Source organism: Protopterus annectens, chromosome 2.part1 (genome assembly GCF_019279795.1).
Source record: "Protopterus annectens isolate FY-2018-M chromosome 2.part1, PAN1.0, whole genome shotgun sequence".
Lineage (NCBI taxonomy): Eukaryota > Metazoa > Chordata > Ceratodontiformes > Protopteridae > Protopterus > Protopterus annectens.
In genome coordinates this window covers 1,181,001,272-1,181,021,158 of record NC_056729.1, presented here as the reverse complement: position 1 = coordinate 1,181,021,158, position 19,887 = coordinate 1,181,001,272, and the positions used below count along the sequence as shown (strand labels likewise).

The 19,887-nt window shown below is 43.5% G+C and overlaps 1 protein-coding gene across 1 annotated transcript in view; it reads right to left on the bottom strand.

The window, feature by feature from the left end:
• The window catches only part of KIF13B (kinesin family member 13B), a gene marked incomplete in the record, with an annotated part of 3,953,176 nt that overhangs the window by 2,008,050 nt on the left and 1,925,239 nt on the right, over positions 1 to 19,887 (bottom strand).

Below are 19,887 nucleotides of genomic sequence, written 5' to 3'. Positions count from 1 at the left end.
CCATTCATTAAAGATGTTAATGTGAAGTTTATCCAGTAAGTTTTTTGTGATTTTAAAGGGGATTATTAGGATCTAATATCTGCGTTTGAGTATATTATTTTTTCTAAAGTTAATAATGTTGTAAGACTGCGGTGGTGGTGCTGCGGTAGCGTTGTCGCCTCATATTAGACGTTGCCCGTTCGATTCTCATTTAGAGCGTCTTCTGTGTGGCGACATGCGTGAATGGGCGTTCCTTCGTTGAAGGATGTGCGTTAGGCCCGGCAAGCCAGCACGTAAAAATCGACTGCCAATCATAGGCGGACCGGAGTTCCGCTGTGGCGACCCCTAACCGGGAAAAGCCGAAAGACACAAACAGTTCAGTTTTGTGGATTTTGTGGCGGCTGCGGTGGTACAACGGTTAGCGTTGCCGCCTCACAGCAAGAGGTTCTCCGGTTCAATTCTCGGCTGGGATGCCTTCTGTGCGGAGTCTGCATGTCCTCCCTGTGGTTACGTGGGTTTCCTCCGGCTGCTCTGGTTTCCTCTCACATCCCAAAGACATGCAGTAGGTGGATTGCACACTCTAAATTGGCCCTAGGTGTGAGTGTGTGCGTGCCTTCTGTGGAAGGTTGGGTGCCAGGCTGGCAACTCGACACCGTAAAACTCCACTGCCAATCATGAGCAGACAGATAATCTGCTGTGGCGACCCCTAACCGGGAAAAGTCAAAAGAAGATGTTTTGTGGATTTTTCCACATTATATTGAACAGTGTGACCAAGAAGAAACCAGAACTTACTGGAGGGATGTTTGGAAGGAATTTTTCATGGCAGTGACTTTTCATACTGTGTTACAGTAATATGGAGATCTTCCAATTTGAGTCAATCCAATTTAATATGCTTTTTTAAGTAATGATGCTTTGATATAGGTTTCCAAGTCAAAGAAACTTAAACCACCACCATCCCAAGATCTAATATGATGCACATATGCAAACCTATTTTTGTTTGGGTACCACGGGAAGTTTAATATAACTATTCCCAGGATGGGTGTCTACAGCCAGAAAAAATATATAACATTTTTGGACGGACAGTCATTTTTAACAATTACAGTCTGTCCTCGAATGAAAAAAAAACATTGTTCCAGCTACTTATGTATGTATTTACCTGAGATATTATGCTTTTATAATGTGTTTATCTAGTTTTTTCCAAGTTTTTGCATAAGGTTATCCTTACATAGTTTAGTGTATTAACTTGTTCTCCAATAATGCTTTGGATAACTAGCTGAAATTACCCTTTGTCATTAAAAATAATGTGTTTCGATTTTTGCTTATTAAAGTGGAGGCCTGAAATGTTTTGAAAGTTATTTATTATTGTGTCTAGTTCTAATAATTCTTGATTTGACTTAGGTAAGCAGAATATCATCTGCAAATAGGGTTCCCTATTACGTAATCGAAAAGTACAGTTTTGTACCTACCATAAATGTAGATGTTCGAGTGTACACCCAGCTGCAGTCATCACACTTGGGTTATCCTGTCGTCAGGCGGTCCCGCAGTCGGCCGCAATTCCAAAGTCTTGGTCCGGCGTCGGTTGCCGTTGCTTCTTCCCTGACGTCAGTGCGCCAGGGGTATATATAATGCATCCAACGCCATTTTCTTCAGTTTTTCTTATCCCAGATGTCAGGTGTCCCCAAAAAGGTAGTCAGTAAATAGTACCAAATTAAGTAATTTTTGCACAAACACAAAATCCCACCAGCTATAAGCAAATACATCAGGAAGGTATTGTAGAGATTAGATCAGAGGGGATGGAGGGAGGGTAACCTGGACTGCAGCATGGTGTACACTCTAACATCTACATTTATGGTAGGTACAAAACTGTACTATGTTCATCGTGTTACCCTGCTGCAGTCATCACACTTAGGTAGAATCCCAAAGCTAAGGATGGGTGGAGGAGTTATAGAGGTTTAGATGAGGCTAGAAGGCCCTGCAGAACTGCAGTGGCGAAGCCAGCTCTAGTCTTAGAGTAAAGTGGTAAGTGATGGTGTGTGGTAAAGGTGTGTACTGAACTCCAAGTTGCAGCTTCCAAAATCTCCTTGGTTGGAACCCCCCTGAGGAAGGCTGTAGATGTAGCTGTTGCCCTGATAGAGTGGGGCCTAATGGTAGCAGGAACTGGTTTTCCATGATGGGTATAGCAAAAACGAATGCAATGTCCTATCCATTTGGAAATGGTTTGTTTTGATATAGCCTTCCCTTGTGAAGCTGTAGCATAGGATACAAAGAGCTGGTCAGATTTTCTGAAAGCCTTAGTTTTATCCATGTAGTAACAAAGTTGTCTGTGAATGTCCAAGGAATGCAGGAGTCTTTCTCCTTTGTTCTGTAGATTTGGGAAGAAGGTGGGTAAGTGGATGGTTTGATTTAAGGCCACACTGGAAACCACCTTAGGCATGAAGGAAGGATTAGTTCGTAGAGAAACTCTGTCTTGATGGAAAATGAGGAAAGGTTCCACTGCCATTAGTGCCTGCAGCTCTGAGACTCTTCCAGCTGAAGTTATTGCTGTGTTTCCTGGATCCAGTCGGTAGCTTCCAATAACTTGGGCGCTGTCCTCTGTTTGCTTTCCACCTGTGGACCACACCTAAGTGTACTTCCCGCCCTCAAGCGGCATGTATTAACTTTACTGTTAACCAAGCCAAGCTCTGGCCATACGCTGCCCTTGCTACGAAGAATACAGGATATTTTCATCTTCTGCAGGCTTACAAAAGCAAACTAACGCTCTAAACTAAGGCGCTGTCCTCTGTTTGCTTTCCACCTGTGGACCAAACCTAAGTGTACTTCCTGCCCTCAAGCGGCACGTATTAACTTTACTGTTAACCAAGCCAAGCTCTGGCCATACGCTGCCCTCGCTACAAAGAGTACAGGATATTTTCATCTTCTGCAGGCTTACAAAAGCAAACTAATGCTCTAAACTAAGGCGCTGTCCTCTGTTTGCTTTCCACCTGTGGACCAAACCTAAGTGTACTTCCCGCCCTCAAGCGGCACGTATTAACTTTACTGTTAACCAAGCCAAGCTCTGGCCATACGCTGCCCTTGCTACAAAGAGTACAGGATATTTTCATCTTCTGCAGGCTTACAAAAGCAAACTAACGCTCTAAACTAAGGTACTCATCCAAAAAAAGATGCGATAAAACAATCTGGATTTCCTCCTTTAATGACCTTAGAAGCGAGTATAAACCTTTGTCTTAGAATGCTGGCGTTCTGGGTTTTGGAACAACGGCAGTAAACCACTATCTCCCTTTAAATAAAACAGTAGCCATAAAATATATTACTCATAGGTATAGTGAGCCGAGTAGTACTGTTAACTATTGCTTTCTGTGTCAGCTACCGCTGTAAAGCACAAGGTTGCTATAATTACCTACCTTCTATTCCCTAGACCTTAACAAATGTGGGAACTGGATTATCCTCGCTCCGTGCCTCACCCTGCCCCCGTATCCCACCCGCCCCCAGTACACCTACACTTAAAGTTACGTAGCCACACCCCCTCATTACCCCCTAGCCATTCATTTTCACAGTTATTCTAGCCACTCATTTTCACTGTTATACTTACCTCCCTCCCCCATCCTCATACACATACTCAATCGTCATAATTCCCGCATAGATTAACGCTCTGGGATTTCTAAAATAACGAAATCTGCCCCTCCCATCAAAAATATGGCAAAAATAAAAACTATGTGCTTTCTATTACCACTGTTAGCTAGTTTATATCTAATTAGCAAATATGAAGACCAACCATACTTAGGATACCACTACCCTAGACAGCAGACGAGTACCTTTGGATTCCCACTCTCTATTAAAGTTAATACCCAACAGCCTTGCTGTATAAAATCTAAGACCATCTATCACCACTAAATCAAAATAAACCAAAACCATCCCAAATCTAAGCAAACCCAGAAACTATTACATAAACTTTTAAGACTTTTAGAATATTTTAGTAAAAATATCACCAATGATGGAGATATCCACCCTAATCCTGGCCCGACATCAATAAACAACCCGGACTGCCCTGCATTTTCAATGTCATCTCATTCTCTACAAATTTACCACCTAAATATCAGAAGTATTAACAAGAAGGTACATAATTTGCACGCTCTCCTAGATACTCACCTACTGGATATAATATGTTTAACTGAAACCTGGCTAAAACCAGAGATCAAAGATAATGAGCTCATCCCACCTGGGTACAATATACATAGGATTGACAGAAACAAAAAAAAAGGGTGGTGGCGTTGCGGCACTCTATAAAAGTAACCTTAACATTACTATCAACTCTACCCAACCACCCCAAATCTCTAATGCTGAAATACTTGCCTTGAAGTTTCAACTGAATAAAGAAAAAAAGCATAAATTTAATTGTTATGTATATCCCTCCTGGGAATAATACTAATACTCTGGAGAACATACTAAGCTGGCTATCTAATAACTACCCACAAGAAACTATAATAATGAGTGATGTTAACATTGACTGGAACCTATGTTCTTCAGAAAATAACCCCATACACATTAACCTTTATGGATTCTCACAGATTATAACCACCTCCACTAGAATAGGAAACTACAAACAAAAAGAAAGTATTCTCGATTGGATCCTTATAAACAGTCACCCCCACATGTACAAGTCCGGGACCCTATCAAATGACATTAGTGATCACCTTATAACATATATAACTAAAAATAAATCAGGTTACTCCACAGTCCCAATGTATAGGTCAGTTAGAAACAAAAAAAAGTTTGACCTCTCAAAATTTAAGAATGAACTGAAATCCTGTAGTTGGGCAACACTCAAGTATCTCCCCCGAGAAGAGGCAGTAGATTACTTTAACACCCCTTTGCTAACCATACTAGATACTCACGCTCCAAAAAGACTCATCAAAACTAAAACTAAGATTGCACCGTGGCTCACAAAAGACTCTAAACTTAAAATCAAACTCAGAAATAAGGCCTGGGAAACCTGGCGTTCAACCAAATCTACCTTAGACCGCACTAAATTCCAACAGCTAAGAAATGTAACTAAAAAAGCCATATTATCTGACAAAAAAAACTATTACTGCCAACTACAGAATAAACACCAAAATAACCCTCAAAAATTTTGGGCAGGCTTAAATAACCTTCTCCACCCAGGCAAGTTGTCCACTCCGACCCCAGAAGTAGTGATGGATAAAGACCCTGAAGAAATAGTCAATACCTTCAACACTTTCTTTACGAATATTATCCAAACATTAGCCAACCAACTATCCACCAACAACTTATCGGTAATTGAGAATATCCCAGAACCTATAAATATCTTCAACCTAAAACCCGTCCCCACATCCTTAATAAGATCCCTACTACAAAAACTTAAACCAACTACCCTCTCAGCAGACCTCCTACCAGCAGAATACCTACAAAAAGCTGCAGATGTCATAGCCTACCCTGTTTCTATCCTTATCAATCGGACCTTTACTGAGTCTATAATCCCGTCTATATGGAAAATATCCCACGTTATTCCACTTCATAAAGGGGGATCCTCCACAGAACTATCTAACTACAGGCCCATAGCCATAATGTCCCCTTTAGCCAAAGTTATGGAAAAACGTATGCATAAACAACTCCTTCAATATCTTATCCAAAACAAACTACTAACTAGTTCTCAGCACGGCTTTAGACCCAACCACAGCACAACAACGGCCCTCCTCTCCTTTACAGACATAATAAATCATAACCGTAATGACAAAAAAGTGTCATCAGCCCTCTTTCTGGATCTATCAAAGGCATTTGATATGGTCAACCACCAACTACTTCTGGACACCTTAAAAAATCTTTACCTGGATAACTTAACTCTAGACTGGTTCAATGCCTACCTCTCTGGCAGGAAACAAGCAGTACTCTGGCAGAATAAACTCTCCAATTTGCTAACTAACACCATTGGGGTTCCTCAAGGGTCCATATTAGGTCCACTTCTCTTCTCAGTCTTCATTAATGATCTCCACAAAGCCATTCCTGAGGCCACCTGCATTCAATATGCGGACGATTCGACACTAGTATGCTCTGACATATCTCCTGACAGACTACTAACCAAAACTCAAAGCTGCTTTACGAAAGTGGAAAACTGGCTATCTGGTCATCAGTTAATCCTAAATCCAAAAAAAAACTAAATTATTGCTCTTTCAGCCAACCCACAAACTTCACCTTATAGACTTTTCTATAACATCAAACAATGGGACGATTATTTCCCCAGACCCTCACACGAAACTACTAGGAGTTACTATTGATAATAAACTCAGATTTGACACACATTAATTTAGCCATTAAAACTGTGAACAAAAAACTAGGATCTCTATATAGAATCAAAAATTTTCTAACCCCAACGGCAAAAGTGACCATTGCCCGGACACATTTGCTCTCCACCCTTCTTTATGCATCCACAATTTTCACCAATCTGAACAAAATAAACTTAAATAAACTCTCCTGCTCTTACAATCATATTGCAAGATTTGCAACAGGAACTCCATATAGAACTTATCATTGTATCAACCTAAAAAACCTAGGGTGGATAGAACTCCCTAACCTTGTAAAACTGACCCAACTAACTGAGGCATTTAAAATACTCAAACACCCTGACAAATATCCTTCACTTGAGAACTTAGTCTTACCATACACCAACCTAAACAGTCTACGCTCTTCTAACAGGCCACTCTTGAAAATGGTTAAATCTTTCAACTCGGGAGGTGATGCACTATTTACAAACGTCGTTGGAAAAGTTTGGAACTCACTTCCTCTTAGTATTCTCACAATTACTTGTCTACCCCAATTCAAAAAACAACTTTTCCACCACTTCCAGTCGCAATGGCTATGCCAATGTTCATTTCCTGATTAACCCTACCTAGGATCCTAAATGTTTTAAATTTCTCGCTCAAACCTTAATCCTCTTTTATTCTTCCTGTAACAAATCTCTCATAATAGACCACTATCCGGTGTCTACAAATTTCTCACAGGAATAGTCGTCTCCTTACCTACATCTTATGATTGTTTTTTTTTTTCTTTTCAGTAAATGTATTAAAAGAATTTACCTATAGAACTTATATTAGTATAATTACTACATTGTTTAATTGTTTTTATAACATAATGACATGTATTCGTGTAAACATCCTCAATATCTAATATGTATTTTATTTAACTCATAATTGCTGTTTTTGTCTGATTTTGGAGCTTTTCTCCCCGGGCCTCCGCTGAAAATGGACATGTATCCAGTCGGATTTCTCCCTGTAAACAAATGTAAAATAAATAAAATTATTGCTAGTAGCAGGGCAGTCTTTCATGAAAGAAACTGTAGATCTGCAGAGAAAGCTGGTTCAAAGGGAGGTAGCGTAAGTTTTTCCAGAACAAAATTGAGGTCTCATGCTGGTGTAGGTGCTCTCCTGGGAGGCCTAATGTTTTTTGCCCATCTGAGGAACTGCCTCAGAAGTGGATGCGAAAATAAGGGTGGATCAGTGTTGTAGTGGGCTGAAATAGCTAATGCATGGATTTTAATGGAAGAAAAATTAAGTCCTTTGTGCAACATCTCAGTTAAGTACTGTAGAATCTGAGGCATGTGAGGCTGAAGTGTGTTTCGGCCTTTAGCTTGGTTCCAGGCACAAAACCTTTTCCATTTGTCCGAATAGGCCTTCCTGGTGCTGGGCCTCCTAGCTTCCAGTATAACATCCATAACTGCTTGGGAAAGAGGAGCTGGCTGGATGCTTAGGTGATTTGCCATGCAGCCAGATTTAAGGTTTTGAGCTGGCTGTGAAGAATCTGATTGTTTTGCTGTGTGAGCAAATGGGCAATTTGTGGTAAAATACAAGGTGGGCCCTGGGCCATATTCCTCAATAGTGGGTACCAGTGCTGGCGTGGTCAGTCTGGGGCTATGAGTATCAGTCGTGGTCTCTCCTTTCTGACTTTCAGAAGCATCTTTGTGAGGAGAGGCAATGGATGGAAGGCATATACTGTCAGGTTTTTCCAACTGAATGAGAGTGCGTCCACTTTCCAAGCTTGATGGTGAAGTGCCCTTGTACAAAATTTTGTTAGTTGATAGTTTTGAACACTGGCAAACAGGTCTATGTCTGGAAGGCCCCATTTTTGAGTTATCATTGCAAACACTTGTGGATCCAGTTTCCACTCGGGATCCATGATGTTTCTGCTGAGGTCGTCTGCCAATGTGTTCTTTTCTCCTGGCAAGAATTGAGCTTGTAACTGAACTTGGTAAGCCAGAGCTGTGTTCCATAAGATCATTGCTTGCCTGCATAGAGGGTAGGAGTGTGTACCCCCTTGTTTGTGTTGTCCGTCCTTATTGTAAGTTGACCTGGATGTAATAGATTCTTAAAGGCTGTCAGAGCATTCTGTACAGCTAGCATCTCTTTTTGACTGATGTGCAGATTCCTTTGATCTGCAGTCCATACGCCTTGAACGCACTGTCCTGTCATGTGTGCCCCCCAGGCGTAGTCCGATGCATCTGTAGTCCTAGTTTGCCTGGCTGGGGGCAAGGTGAAAGGCTGACCCTTGTTGAGGTGACATGCCTGTGACCACCATAGAAACTCCTGTTGTAGGCAGGGAATGAGAGATATAACTGTGTCCAAGCTGTGGCTGTGTTGAGACCATACGTTTTTTAGGTACCACTGTAATTTCCTCATATGCAGCATGGTATTAGTAGTATGCAAGACGCCATGAAACCCAAGGCCTGCATAATTTTTCTTGCAGGTAGTTGGGTCTTTGTTGCCATTGTTTTGAAATATTGAGTCAGTTGTAGTTGTTTGTCTGGCGTCAGATAAGCCTTCTGGGCTGTTGTATCCAAGCTGGCACCCAGGAATGTCATATTTTGTGAAGGTACTAGTTTTGATTTCTTTTCGTTTACTGTGTACCCCAGGCAACTTTGAAGATGTTTTACAAAAGTCAGATGTTGTAAGAGGATGTCCTTGCTTTCTGCTTGGATGAGGTAGTCGTGCAGGTATGGGTATATCTGAATTCCTCTTTGTCTGCAGTATGCAATTACTGGTGCCAGGCATTTTAGACCCTGGGCGCAGTAGATAAGCCAAAGGGCAGTGCAGAGAATTGGTAATGGGTTGAACCTGCAATGAAACGGAAGTATCTTCTGCAACTTTGTCTGATAGGGAAGCTGCTGCTGTAGTGTTAGCATCTTGAATTTGGGTACTTGTAAGAAGGTGTTTAGAATTGAAAGGTCCAGAATTGGTCTCCAGGCATTGTCCTTTCTGGGAACTAGAAAGAGTCTTGAGTAAAATCCTTGGCCTTGCTCTCGAGTAGGTACCAGCTGAATGGCTCTCATGTCCATGAGAGCTGTAATTTGTTTTTGTGCCTCTGCCCACTGATTTTGTTGCAGGTTTGGCATTCCTCTTTTCATTGGCAAGGTGTGAAAATGGAATCTGTATCCTCGTGAAATGATGTCTAGGACCCATTTGTCCTTTGTGACAATGTGCCAGCTGTCTGAAAAAAGTGCGAGTTTTCCTCCCAAGGGGGCTGCCAAGAGAGTGTTGCTTGGCCAGATGAGGTGCAAGTAATTGAGTTTGCCTTCTGGTAGCTTGGGACCGGTCTTCTCCTCCCTTCTGTGTTGCAGTGCACCATTGGCAAGGTTTGTACTGGGCTTGTGGTTGTCCTCTGCCTCTTGGACGTCTGTATTTACCCCTCTGTGGTCTGTCAGTAGCTGGAAAGGACCAATTTTTTGTTGGCCAATTTCTGCTGAAGCGAGGGGGCTGTACCTGTAGGAAATCTTTGACTGTCAGCATAGATTTTGCCTTATCCTCCATTTTCTTTAAGACTTCTTCTGCTTTAACTCCAAAAAGATCATCCTGCTGTAAGAGAGCATCTAGAAGCTTTGCTTTAACATGATCAGGCAGAGATTGTTCCTTTAACCAAGCATGCCTACGTATAACAGACCCAGTGACAGCTGCTCTGCAGGAAGCCTCCAAAGAATCAAACCCACATTGTAAAGTATGTTTGCCCACCTGTTCAGTTGCATGCAACAGATCCTGCATTTCTTTCAATTCAGACTGTTGAGGGAGTGTGCTCATTTTTTGTTTTAACTGAGACATTAGAAATTGCTGATATTTTAGCATGTGAAATTGGCAATTTAGTGCCCTCATAGCTAGAGTGGCTGAGATGTAAACCTCTCCCCCACCTGTCTAGTGCTCTGGAGTCCCTTTCAGAGGGTACAGGATTTTTTTGCCATAGAAGCCTTAGCCCCTTTGGGACCCTGGGAGATAGTCTCGGGATCAGCAACAGGGCTTTTATAAAGAAATTTGTGGGAATCAGGCACTCTGTAGTATGTCAGGTTTGGCCTGAGTAGGAGGCAGAGAATCTGGGTTCAAACTGGATTCTAAGTAAACATCATCCACAATGTCTAAAACTGGGGGGATGGCAAGTTATCTGTGCTGGGGGAGTAAAAGAAACTCTCTGAGTCTTTTCTTTGAGTCAGAGTAGTCCTGACCTTCCCAGTGAAAATGTTCCCTCACAGTGTGTAAAGTTTCCCCAAAGGAGTAGTCTTCAGGAGGAGAAGCTGAGGGAATAGAATCCTCAGCATCAAAATCTTCATAAGGGGAGAATGAGTAATCTTGGTCCTCAGAGGAGCCTGAGGAAATAGACACTTATTCAGAGGAGGCATAATCTTCCTCTTGTCTAGGCCTTTTGTCGGGTGGGGGTTGGGAACCCCTGATTAAAGAGATCAAATCTTCAGACATTTTGAGCATCTGTTTCTTAGGCATGGGGCCTTGAACTGGAGACTGAAGTGCAGTATTTTTAGGTTTAATAGGAGTCTTAGTCTTAGGATACGTTTTTATGGTGAGCGTCGTCGGTCTGAAGACACCTTCATAAACCGAAGGTGTTTCTGCAGCACCGACATCTTTTTCAGCAGAGTCGTTGGTAGGGGCTAAACAAAATGGCTGCGTCAGCCTAGTACTCTCTGCCAAAAGCTCCGAAGCGGTCTCGGGTTCCAGATCTGCGGTAGTCAGGGGCTGTGTCGGAGCCTCACTGAAGACCGGTGAACCGGAGACCGGACCAGCCAAGGCCTCAGAGTCTGGCTTGGGTATAGGCTGCCTGTCCTTATCCTTGCGTTTTTTTGTGCACGCCGGTAGTCGGTTGCTCCGATGGCATAGTGTAGTTAAATTTTCTACCGAAGTAGTGTCGTACGAAATCAAAGCGTCTTTTTACAGTACGTTTATTAAACCTAGCACAAAAACAACAACCAGTGACGTCATGGTCTGGGCCAAGGCAAGGTATGCAGTAAGAATGAAAATCCTTATGAGGTATTTGCTTCACACAAAAAATACAATTGTCAACTTTTTCTGACATCGGTCTGAGGCAAAAAAAGTTTCCCCAACGGGGTACTTAGCTTTATTTAAGACTTCGGATCTGAAATTCGACTTCGAAAATCTCAGGAGTCGGCCGACTGGCACTTGCGAACTGCTTCTGCTTCAGGCACCGCGCGGCAAGAAAGACTGAAGAAAATGGCGTTGGATGCATTACATATACCACTGGCGCACTGACGTCAGGGAAGAAGCGACAGCAACCGACGCCGGACCAAGACTTTGGAATTCCGGCCGACTGCGGGACCGCCTGACGACAGGATAACCCAAGTTTGATGACTGCAGCAGGGTAACACGATGAACATCCTTAGGTTACTGAACACCTAAAGGTTGATCACAAAATGTCGAAGTCTGAAAATTGCAAACAGCAATTTCCACACAGGGAAATGAGTCACTTGGCCATTACATGGAGTTTGTTCTTTCTTCGCTGCTGGGTGATCTCGAAGTTGGTATATTTAGTTGGGGGGGGTGTGTGTTGGGAGCATCATAGCCTTCCACATTGGGGGGTGTGGGAGGCTAAGCCCCCCACTTTATTTCTGTTTATAACTTTTTTTTTTAATTTGGCCAACGGCACTGTTTCCCTATATGGAAACAGCCGGTTTTGATCTATCTTAAGGGTTCAATATTTTGTGATCAACCTTTAGGTGTTCAATAACCTAAGGTTTCTATCATGTAATATAAACCCCAGAAATAGTGCTATTTTAGAATTGTATTGATTATAAATATTAATGCCTTTGATTTCTTGATTTCTTATTGATGACGTTAACATTTCTATGACAATGGCAAATAATATTGGGGATAAAGGGCAACCTTGTTTACTTTTGGTTATGGCAATATACTTTGAAGTGAAGGGGCTTAATTTGACATATGCCAAATTATCTTTATAAATAGCCTTAATCATGGAGATGAAAGATATTGTAAACGAGAATGCTTGTAGTGTTTCAAACAAAAAAATAAAATCCCAGTTTACAGAGTCAAATGCTGTTTCTATGTCTAGACTCACCAACAAGGCTTCTTCATTTTCTTTAAGAATTTTACTAATGTTAATATTCTTTTGATATTATCATGAGTGTGCCTTTTATGAATAAACCTGGTTTGGTCATTATGAATTAAATGTGAACGTGGAACCTTTATTTTGTCCACAAATACAGGCAAAGATTTTGTAGCCATTATTTAATAAAGAACTTGGTCTATACAATTTACATAGTTGCAAATTTTTTTCAGATTTAAGAATAGGGGTAATCAAGGTGCATCTCCAAGAGGGAGGGATCAATTTTTTAGTTTGTACTTCAACCAGGGTCTTACGAAGTAAAGATATAATTGAATCTGGAAAAAGCTTATAAATATCTGCTATGATGCCATCTATGCCGAGAGCTTTGTTAGGATTAAGGTCTTTGATTACATTTATTCGTTTCTCAAGAGTTGTACTAAGATTTTCTGGGATGGCATTCAAATTTAAAGCAATTAATTCTTGGGCTGTAATGTTTTTGCTTGTATTATCAGAGTTATAATGTTTGGTAAAATGATATCTAAAGACTTCTAATATACCTCTGATATCAGGAACTGTCTTATTAGTACCTTCATGTAATAATTTTAAATTATTTGCCTTGGAATGCAATCTTGCTCTTAATGACAAATTGTGTACTTGTTTGGGAGTAAGAGCATAAGAGTTTAATTTCATTTTTTTCTAGTGCCAAGTTTGTTTTGTGTGCCAAAATATCTAGACATTTCTTGTTTACTGTGTCTAATCTCTTTTTTGAGTTTAATTGTAATGACTTGGATCTCAAGAAGGTTAATTGAGGTTGCAGGTTTTGTAAATCCAATTCTCATTTCTTAAGCTTTTTCTTACACCAGACTACAGTTTTATCATAAATATATGCTTTAAGAGCATCCAAAACCATAATAATGTTTGTTTCTGAGTTATTTGTCTCTAAGCTTAATTCTGATAATAACTTTTAGTTATGTACTTACCATAACTTCGGATGTATGGGATCCATCTCGCCTACATTCATGACAGATGGGTTCGGAGCCGATCCATCGGCTCCGACTCGGCAACTAATACACTAGCACGAAGTCTCTCATTGGCTGGGCTACTCCCTATCCCAGGATGCACTACACCTGCTTCCCCAGATCTTGTTTGTTCGCTTTCATACATCCATGCAAACACAGAAAAACTAGTAGTCACAATAACCAACCAAAGTTCTTCAAGAAAGAACGCCAAGAAAAGAGGGACTACAGCTCCTCTAAATCCAAATGGAAGGGGGAAGGAGGGTGGGTACTTATGAATGTAGGCGATGGATCCCATACATCCGAAGTTATGGTAAGTACATAACTAAAAGATGTAATGGGATCCTATCTCGCCTACATTCATGACAGATGGGACAGCGTCCTAGCACCTACATCCCGGGTGGCTCATTGGAAAACACTCCTGAGAACTGTGGAACCAAAGGAAGCTCTGCCTCGAGAAACCACATCCAATTTGTAATGAGAAATGAAAGTGTGCAGAGAAGTCCAGGTTGCTGCAGCACAAATATCATCTATTGATAACTTGGAGTGAAAAGCTACGGAAGTAGCCATTGCCCTGGTAGAATGAGCCTTGACTGGAAAGGGGAGGTCTTTGTTAGCTTGTGAATAAATAAAAATGATACAATCTTTAATCCATTTAGATATGGAGGTTTTGTTACTGGTTGACCCAATTTGTTCGCTGCAAAGGAAACGAACAATTGATTAGATTTCAGCGTTTGAGCAGTTCTATTCAAATAAAACGCAGTTGTCTATGTACGTCCAATTGATGCAAAGTATATTCTGCGTTATTAGAGAATTCTGGGAAAAAGACAGGGAGTTCTATAGTTTGTTGCATACAGAAAGAGGAGGCCACTTTTGGTATAAATGCAGGGTTTAATTTCAATGAAACTCTATGCTTGTGAAAAATCAAATAGGGAGGATCAGAACAAAGAGCTTGAAGTTCTGAAACTCGCCTGGCAGACGTTATGGCTACTAAAAAGGCCGTTTTCCAAGACAGAAATTTTAAATCACAGGTAGCAGCTGGTTCGAAAGGACGGGCAGTTAGGGCAGCAAGAACCATATTCAAATCCCACGGGGGAACAGGATGAGATAAAGGAGGCCTCAGGAGCCAAGCCCCTTTAAGGAAAGCCTTACAAAGTTTGTGAGACATCAATGAAGGTTCAAATGAGGCATGAAAATTAGAAATGGCCGCTAGCTGAACCTTAATGGTAGAAACTGAAGAGCCCGACTGAAAAAGGGAGGCCAGAAAATTCAGAACCTCCGATACTGGTGCAGTGAGAGGATCTATACCCCGTTCTTGAGCCCAGAAAGCAAACCTTTTCCATTTACTGGAATAAAGTTTGATGGTGGAAGGTTTATGAGAAGAAGACAGTATGTGGACCACGTCCGGGGAAAGAGCATTGTCTCGGACTAAGGATGAAAGTGGAGTAACCATGCTGCCAACTTCAGGGACCTGAGAGACGGATGAAGCCGTCCTGACTGATGAGTCAACAGGTCTGGCACCGGATCCAGAAACCATGGACCTTCTATCGCATGCCTCTGTAGGAAAGGAAACCAAACTTGACGAGGCCAGTGCGGGGCAATCAAAATCATCTCGCTCTCCATATAAATGGCCTTCTGTATCACCCTCGGTAAGAGGGGGAACGGAGGGAAGGCGTAGAGAAGACCGGGGGGCCAAATGTGAGTCAGAGCGTCCCTGGGAGTCTGTCCCTGAGAAGGGAACAGTGTGAAGAACTCTCTGCATTTCGCATTGTGAGGGCTGGCAAACAGGTCGCAGCAAGGATGACCCCATCTGTCGAAGATTTTCGCAGCTATACCCTGGTTGAGGGACCATTCGTGGGGTAAGAGAATGGTCCTGCTTAATCTGTCCGCAATCACATTGGACTTCCCTGGTATGTGCGTTGCCATTAGAAAGCGGTTGGTAGCTACCGCCCAGTGCCAAAGTCTCATGGCTTCTCTGCATAGTGGGTAAGACCTGGTTCCACCTTGCTTGTTTATGTACCATACCACCGACATGTTGTCGGATAGGATAGCAATCGGGCCCTGTGGGAGAGCGTGATGGAGAGCTTGGAGTACCAATAGTACCGCTCTCATCTCCAGGACATTGATATGCAAATGCGTTTCCTGGATCTGCCATGTGCCTTGGACCGACCTGTTCAGGTAATGACCCCCCCACCCTACCTGGGAGGCGTCCGTAGTCACAGTGGCAATGGGACGTTGTGGTATAAAGGGTCGCCCCTGGTCGAGATTTGATTGGAGAAGCCACCAATGCAGATCTCGACGGCAACTTTCCGTGATTATGATTAAGTGGTTCAAGGAAGTTCCTGATAAGACCATTGAACCGACAGTAGCCATTGTAAAATTCGCATATGAAGCCTGGCCAAGGGAACCAAAAGTATGGTCGACGCCATCGAGCCCAACAGTTGTAGGATCCGATGGGCCGGGGCTCTTTGTAGGGGAGACAGGATTTGACTTGATCTTGTAACACCTGAATTCTTGCTGCCGGTAAAAGGCGCATTCTTTTGTGTCTAAGTCTGCCTATGAAAGTAATACGCTGAGATGGCTGTAGTACAGATTTTTGCAAATTGAACGTGATCCCCAAGAAACGGCCCAAGGTGAACGTGGCTCTGAGCGCTTGGAGTAGTAGATGCTCGGAGGTGGCAGTAAGGAGCCAGTCGTCTAGATAAGGAAACACCTGGAATCCCAGACTTCTCAGGTGAGCAGTTACCACTGCCAGACACTTGGTGAACACCCTGGGGGCTGTGGTGAGACCAAAGGGCAGTGCTCGAACTGAAAATGACTGACTCGAGGAAGCGTAAATGTCTCCTGGACTCTTGAGCTATGGGAATGTGATAGTAAGCGTCCTGGAGATCTATGGAGCACATCCATGCATCTTTTTCCAGCAAAGGAAGAATAGATTGAAGAGTGACCATTCGAATTTGGACTTCTTTACAAACGATTCAATGAACTGAGGTCCAAAATGGGCCTGAAGTCCCCTGTCTTTTGGTACCAAAAATAATTTTGAGTAAGTTCCTGATCCGATCTGGTCGATGGGGACAGGCTGGATGGCTCTTTTTCTAGCAGCTTTGAAACCTCTAATGCTGCTTGATCCCGCTGACTGGGTGGTACGTCCGGGATTTCCTTAAAGAAAGGGGGTTTGTTGAAGGGGATGATATAACCTCCGGTAATACGAAGCACCCACTGATCGCTTGTTATGGATTCCCAAGCTTGTGGGTGCGCCAAGCGACCCCCGACTGGCTCGAGTTGCACAGTCGGGCAACAACTCAGGAACGCTGGTTGTATGAAGAACCACGAAAGGAATCGTGGTCTCCAGAGTTACGGGGCCTCTGCCACCTCTGGGGCGGCGTCTTCCAAAATTCCCCTGCCTCTGGAGGGGAATCACTGGGTGGAGTAGGGAAAGACTTCTGAGATTTTTAAACCACATTTTCCTCCTCTCCCAGCCTTGGGGTAAGGCCTAGAAGGAGCGGAAAATCGGGCCCCAACGGCAGTCAAAGTCTTGCCCTCCTGCTCGCACCTAGTTAGTGTGTCCTTCACCTTGGGTCCAAACAAAGATGACCCATCAAAGGCGTCGCGAAGGAAGACTTGAAAGCCTCCGTGAGCGAACACAAGCGTAACCAGGCTTGTCTCCTGAGGGCAACGCCTGTTCCTCAGCTCTACTCGCCTTCGGCCGCATATGAGATGAGCCTCATGGACGAAGTTAACAATAGAAAAGAGGGTAGTCATCTGCGCCAACAGTCGGGCCAGCGCCTCAGGTAGATTACCAACAAGAGAGTCATTCAGCTCTTTGAGAAGATCCCTTTGGAGCCTCGTAAAATGACATAAGTAGTTCAGCGCCCATAAGGTAAAGGCCGCTGAGGACAGGGTACGCTTCCGCATCTATCCATACTCCTAGAATCCTTATTAGGAGGATGAATAGACGCCAAGCCTCTGCCACGCCCCGCTGTATGGCAAAAACCACAACCAAAGAATCTACAGGCACACCCTTTGTGAGAAACTCCTTCTGGGGGGGGGCTGACAAAAATTTATTGGGCCTCGCAGGCACCGGTTCCACAGAATCAGGGTGTTCCCACACCCTTCGAGAAACCAAATCAAGGAGTTCATCGAAGGGCGGAGACACCCAGGAGGTGGAAGGCTGGGCCCCAAAGGCCTTGAGGAAGACTGACTCCTCAGCTGAAGGGGTTTTGGCTTGCCAGTCACCTCTCTGTCTCAGAATCTCCAAGATATCTGAGAAGGAGATTTCATCCGAAGATGATTTGGGGGACCCTTCTGCGTCATAGAGGTCAGTATCCGATGTAATAGACTCATCTTGGGAGTCTACGTGTTTCCTCTTACACAATTTCTTCCGTGGGGGTTCGTCCGAAGCAGTTTCGGACGGACCACCCGGAAGAAGGGAACCCCCGATGGGGGTATCCTCAGGCCCTGGGGCCCGCTGCCGGGGCTGCAACACAACAGAGGCACCAGTCTCCAAATCTAGGGACGGTGAGGTAGAATCTTGTTGAACCGGCAAAGGCATGGCCAGCGCGCTCCTCATGGCCTCAAAGGCCGGACCTCCAGAATCCAAGGAGGTCACTGGTCTAGAGGCCACGATGGCACTGGGAATTCCAGCAGCCGATGCTCGAGAGGAAGACTAGGCACCAAGCACCCAATCCCAAAGTATTCCCTCGGCCCGGCTGAAGAGGTCGCAGTACCAAACCCTGAACCGGAGGACAGGGTAGGAAGCACAGTCGGAGTCGAGAGGCCTGTAAGGGGTCTCTGCTCCGACCGTATGGCTCCACATTGCTCCATCACCACCGGCTCCAACGGCTCCGAAGAGGTTGGAGGAGGAATCAAATGTGTTGGAGGGGGGATCGGTTCCGAAGCAAACTGTGCTGGAGCCGAGACCATTTTAGTAAACACTGGAGATTGGAATAGCCTCTGTAAAACCCTATCCAGGTCCGAATCTGACAGTCTGGAGGATTTAGAGGAGGTAGACACTCGAGAAGACTTTCCTCTCGGCTCCGAGAGAGAAGGGGACCGGCTCCGAAACGGCTCCAATTCTATCGGCGCTGACTCCACCACAGCATGGACCACCATCGGCACCGAAGGAGCCTTCTTCGGAGCCGAGGGGGAAGAGTCTGAGCTGCACACTTCCACCGGCTCTGAAGCCATTGGAACCGATGGAGGTGATTCACCTCTCGATACTCCAACTTGCGGCTCCGAAGGCAATGGAGCCGAAGTAGGAGGTATCGAGGCAGACCCTTCGACCCTCGGCCCCGAAGTCAGTGGAGCCGAAGAAGAACAGGTCAATTTTGTCTTTTTAGAAGTCGGCTCCGACGGACTTGTCGGTGCCGACGATCTTTTCTTTTTGGAAGCAACAGGAGGATTTAAGGCTTCCTCAAAAGAAGGTTTGATAAGCCCTTTCAATATCAACTTGTTCTTGCGTTCTTGAAGAACTCTAGCAGAGAAAGCATGACATACGCTACAAGTCCCTTGCAGATGTTTCGGCCCCAAACAATAGACACAGACTGAATGGCTGTCTGTGATGGACATTTTATAACTGCACCGAGTGCATTTTTAAAACCTGACTTTTGTTCCTTAGACATAGTACAGGCCCTTCAAAAAGTATGACTTTACCACAATAAGTAAGCACTATAACAGAATTGCGCCAACTGAAAAGCGCGAGACACACTGGCGCGAGTACTTAAGAAAAAGTTTACCTCACAAACAAACAGACAAAACAAGTCCAACGGCCCAAAGCCCTCTAATTTAAACGGGCTTGGCCCGAAAAAACAATTTACCACAAAAAGTAATTAAGGCTAAATAGCACACAAGGGTAGGGCAAAGGCCCTCTAACTTAAACGGGCCTTGCCCGACTGAAAAAAATAAAGTACCAGAAGACACTCAAGCACTCAAATGTAACAAATGTAAGGAATAATAAGGAATAGCTGTTAAAACAGCTGTTTGGTTAATATATGACAAAAAACCCCAAGGTCAAGACCAATAAAGGTAAAAAGAATCACTTAGCTCCAGCCAAGTCGAGACCACGTCCAGCTTGTAAAGCGGCAAACGAGATCTGGGGAAGCAGGTGTAGTGCATCCTGGGATAGGGAGTAGCCCAGCCAATGAGAGACTTCGTGCTAGTGTATTAGTTGCCGAGTCGGAGCCGATGGATCGGCTCCGAACCCATCTGTCATGAATGTAGGCGAGATAGGATCCCATTACATCCATGGTTTAAAGTCTTTTAGTATGGTGATATAGGTAGGAATTCTAGTAATAGTATTTAGTTTTGTGAAGTCTGCTTGTATACCTAACATGAGACAACCATGGACTGATAAAGAACAAGGAAGGATAGCAAAGATGTAAGTTTTAATTTTAAATCATTGGAGATAAGGACTTTATTCTGGTTTGAGTTTTGAAACTATGATCAGTGTGTGTATAAACACAGTGATTTGTTATTTTTTTTTTAGAGTTACATGTATCATACATATTATGAGAATTTATCAATTTCTTAAGAATTT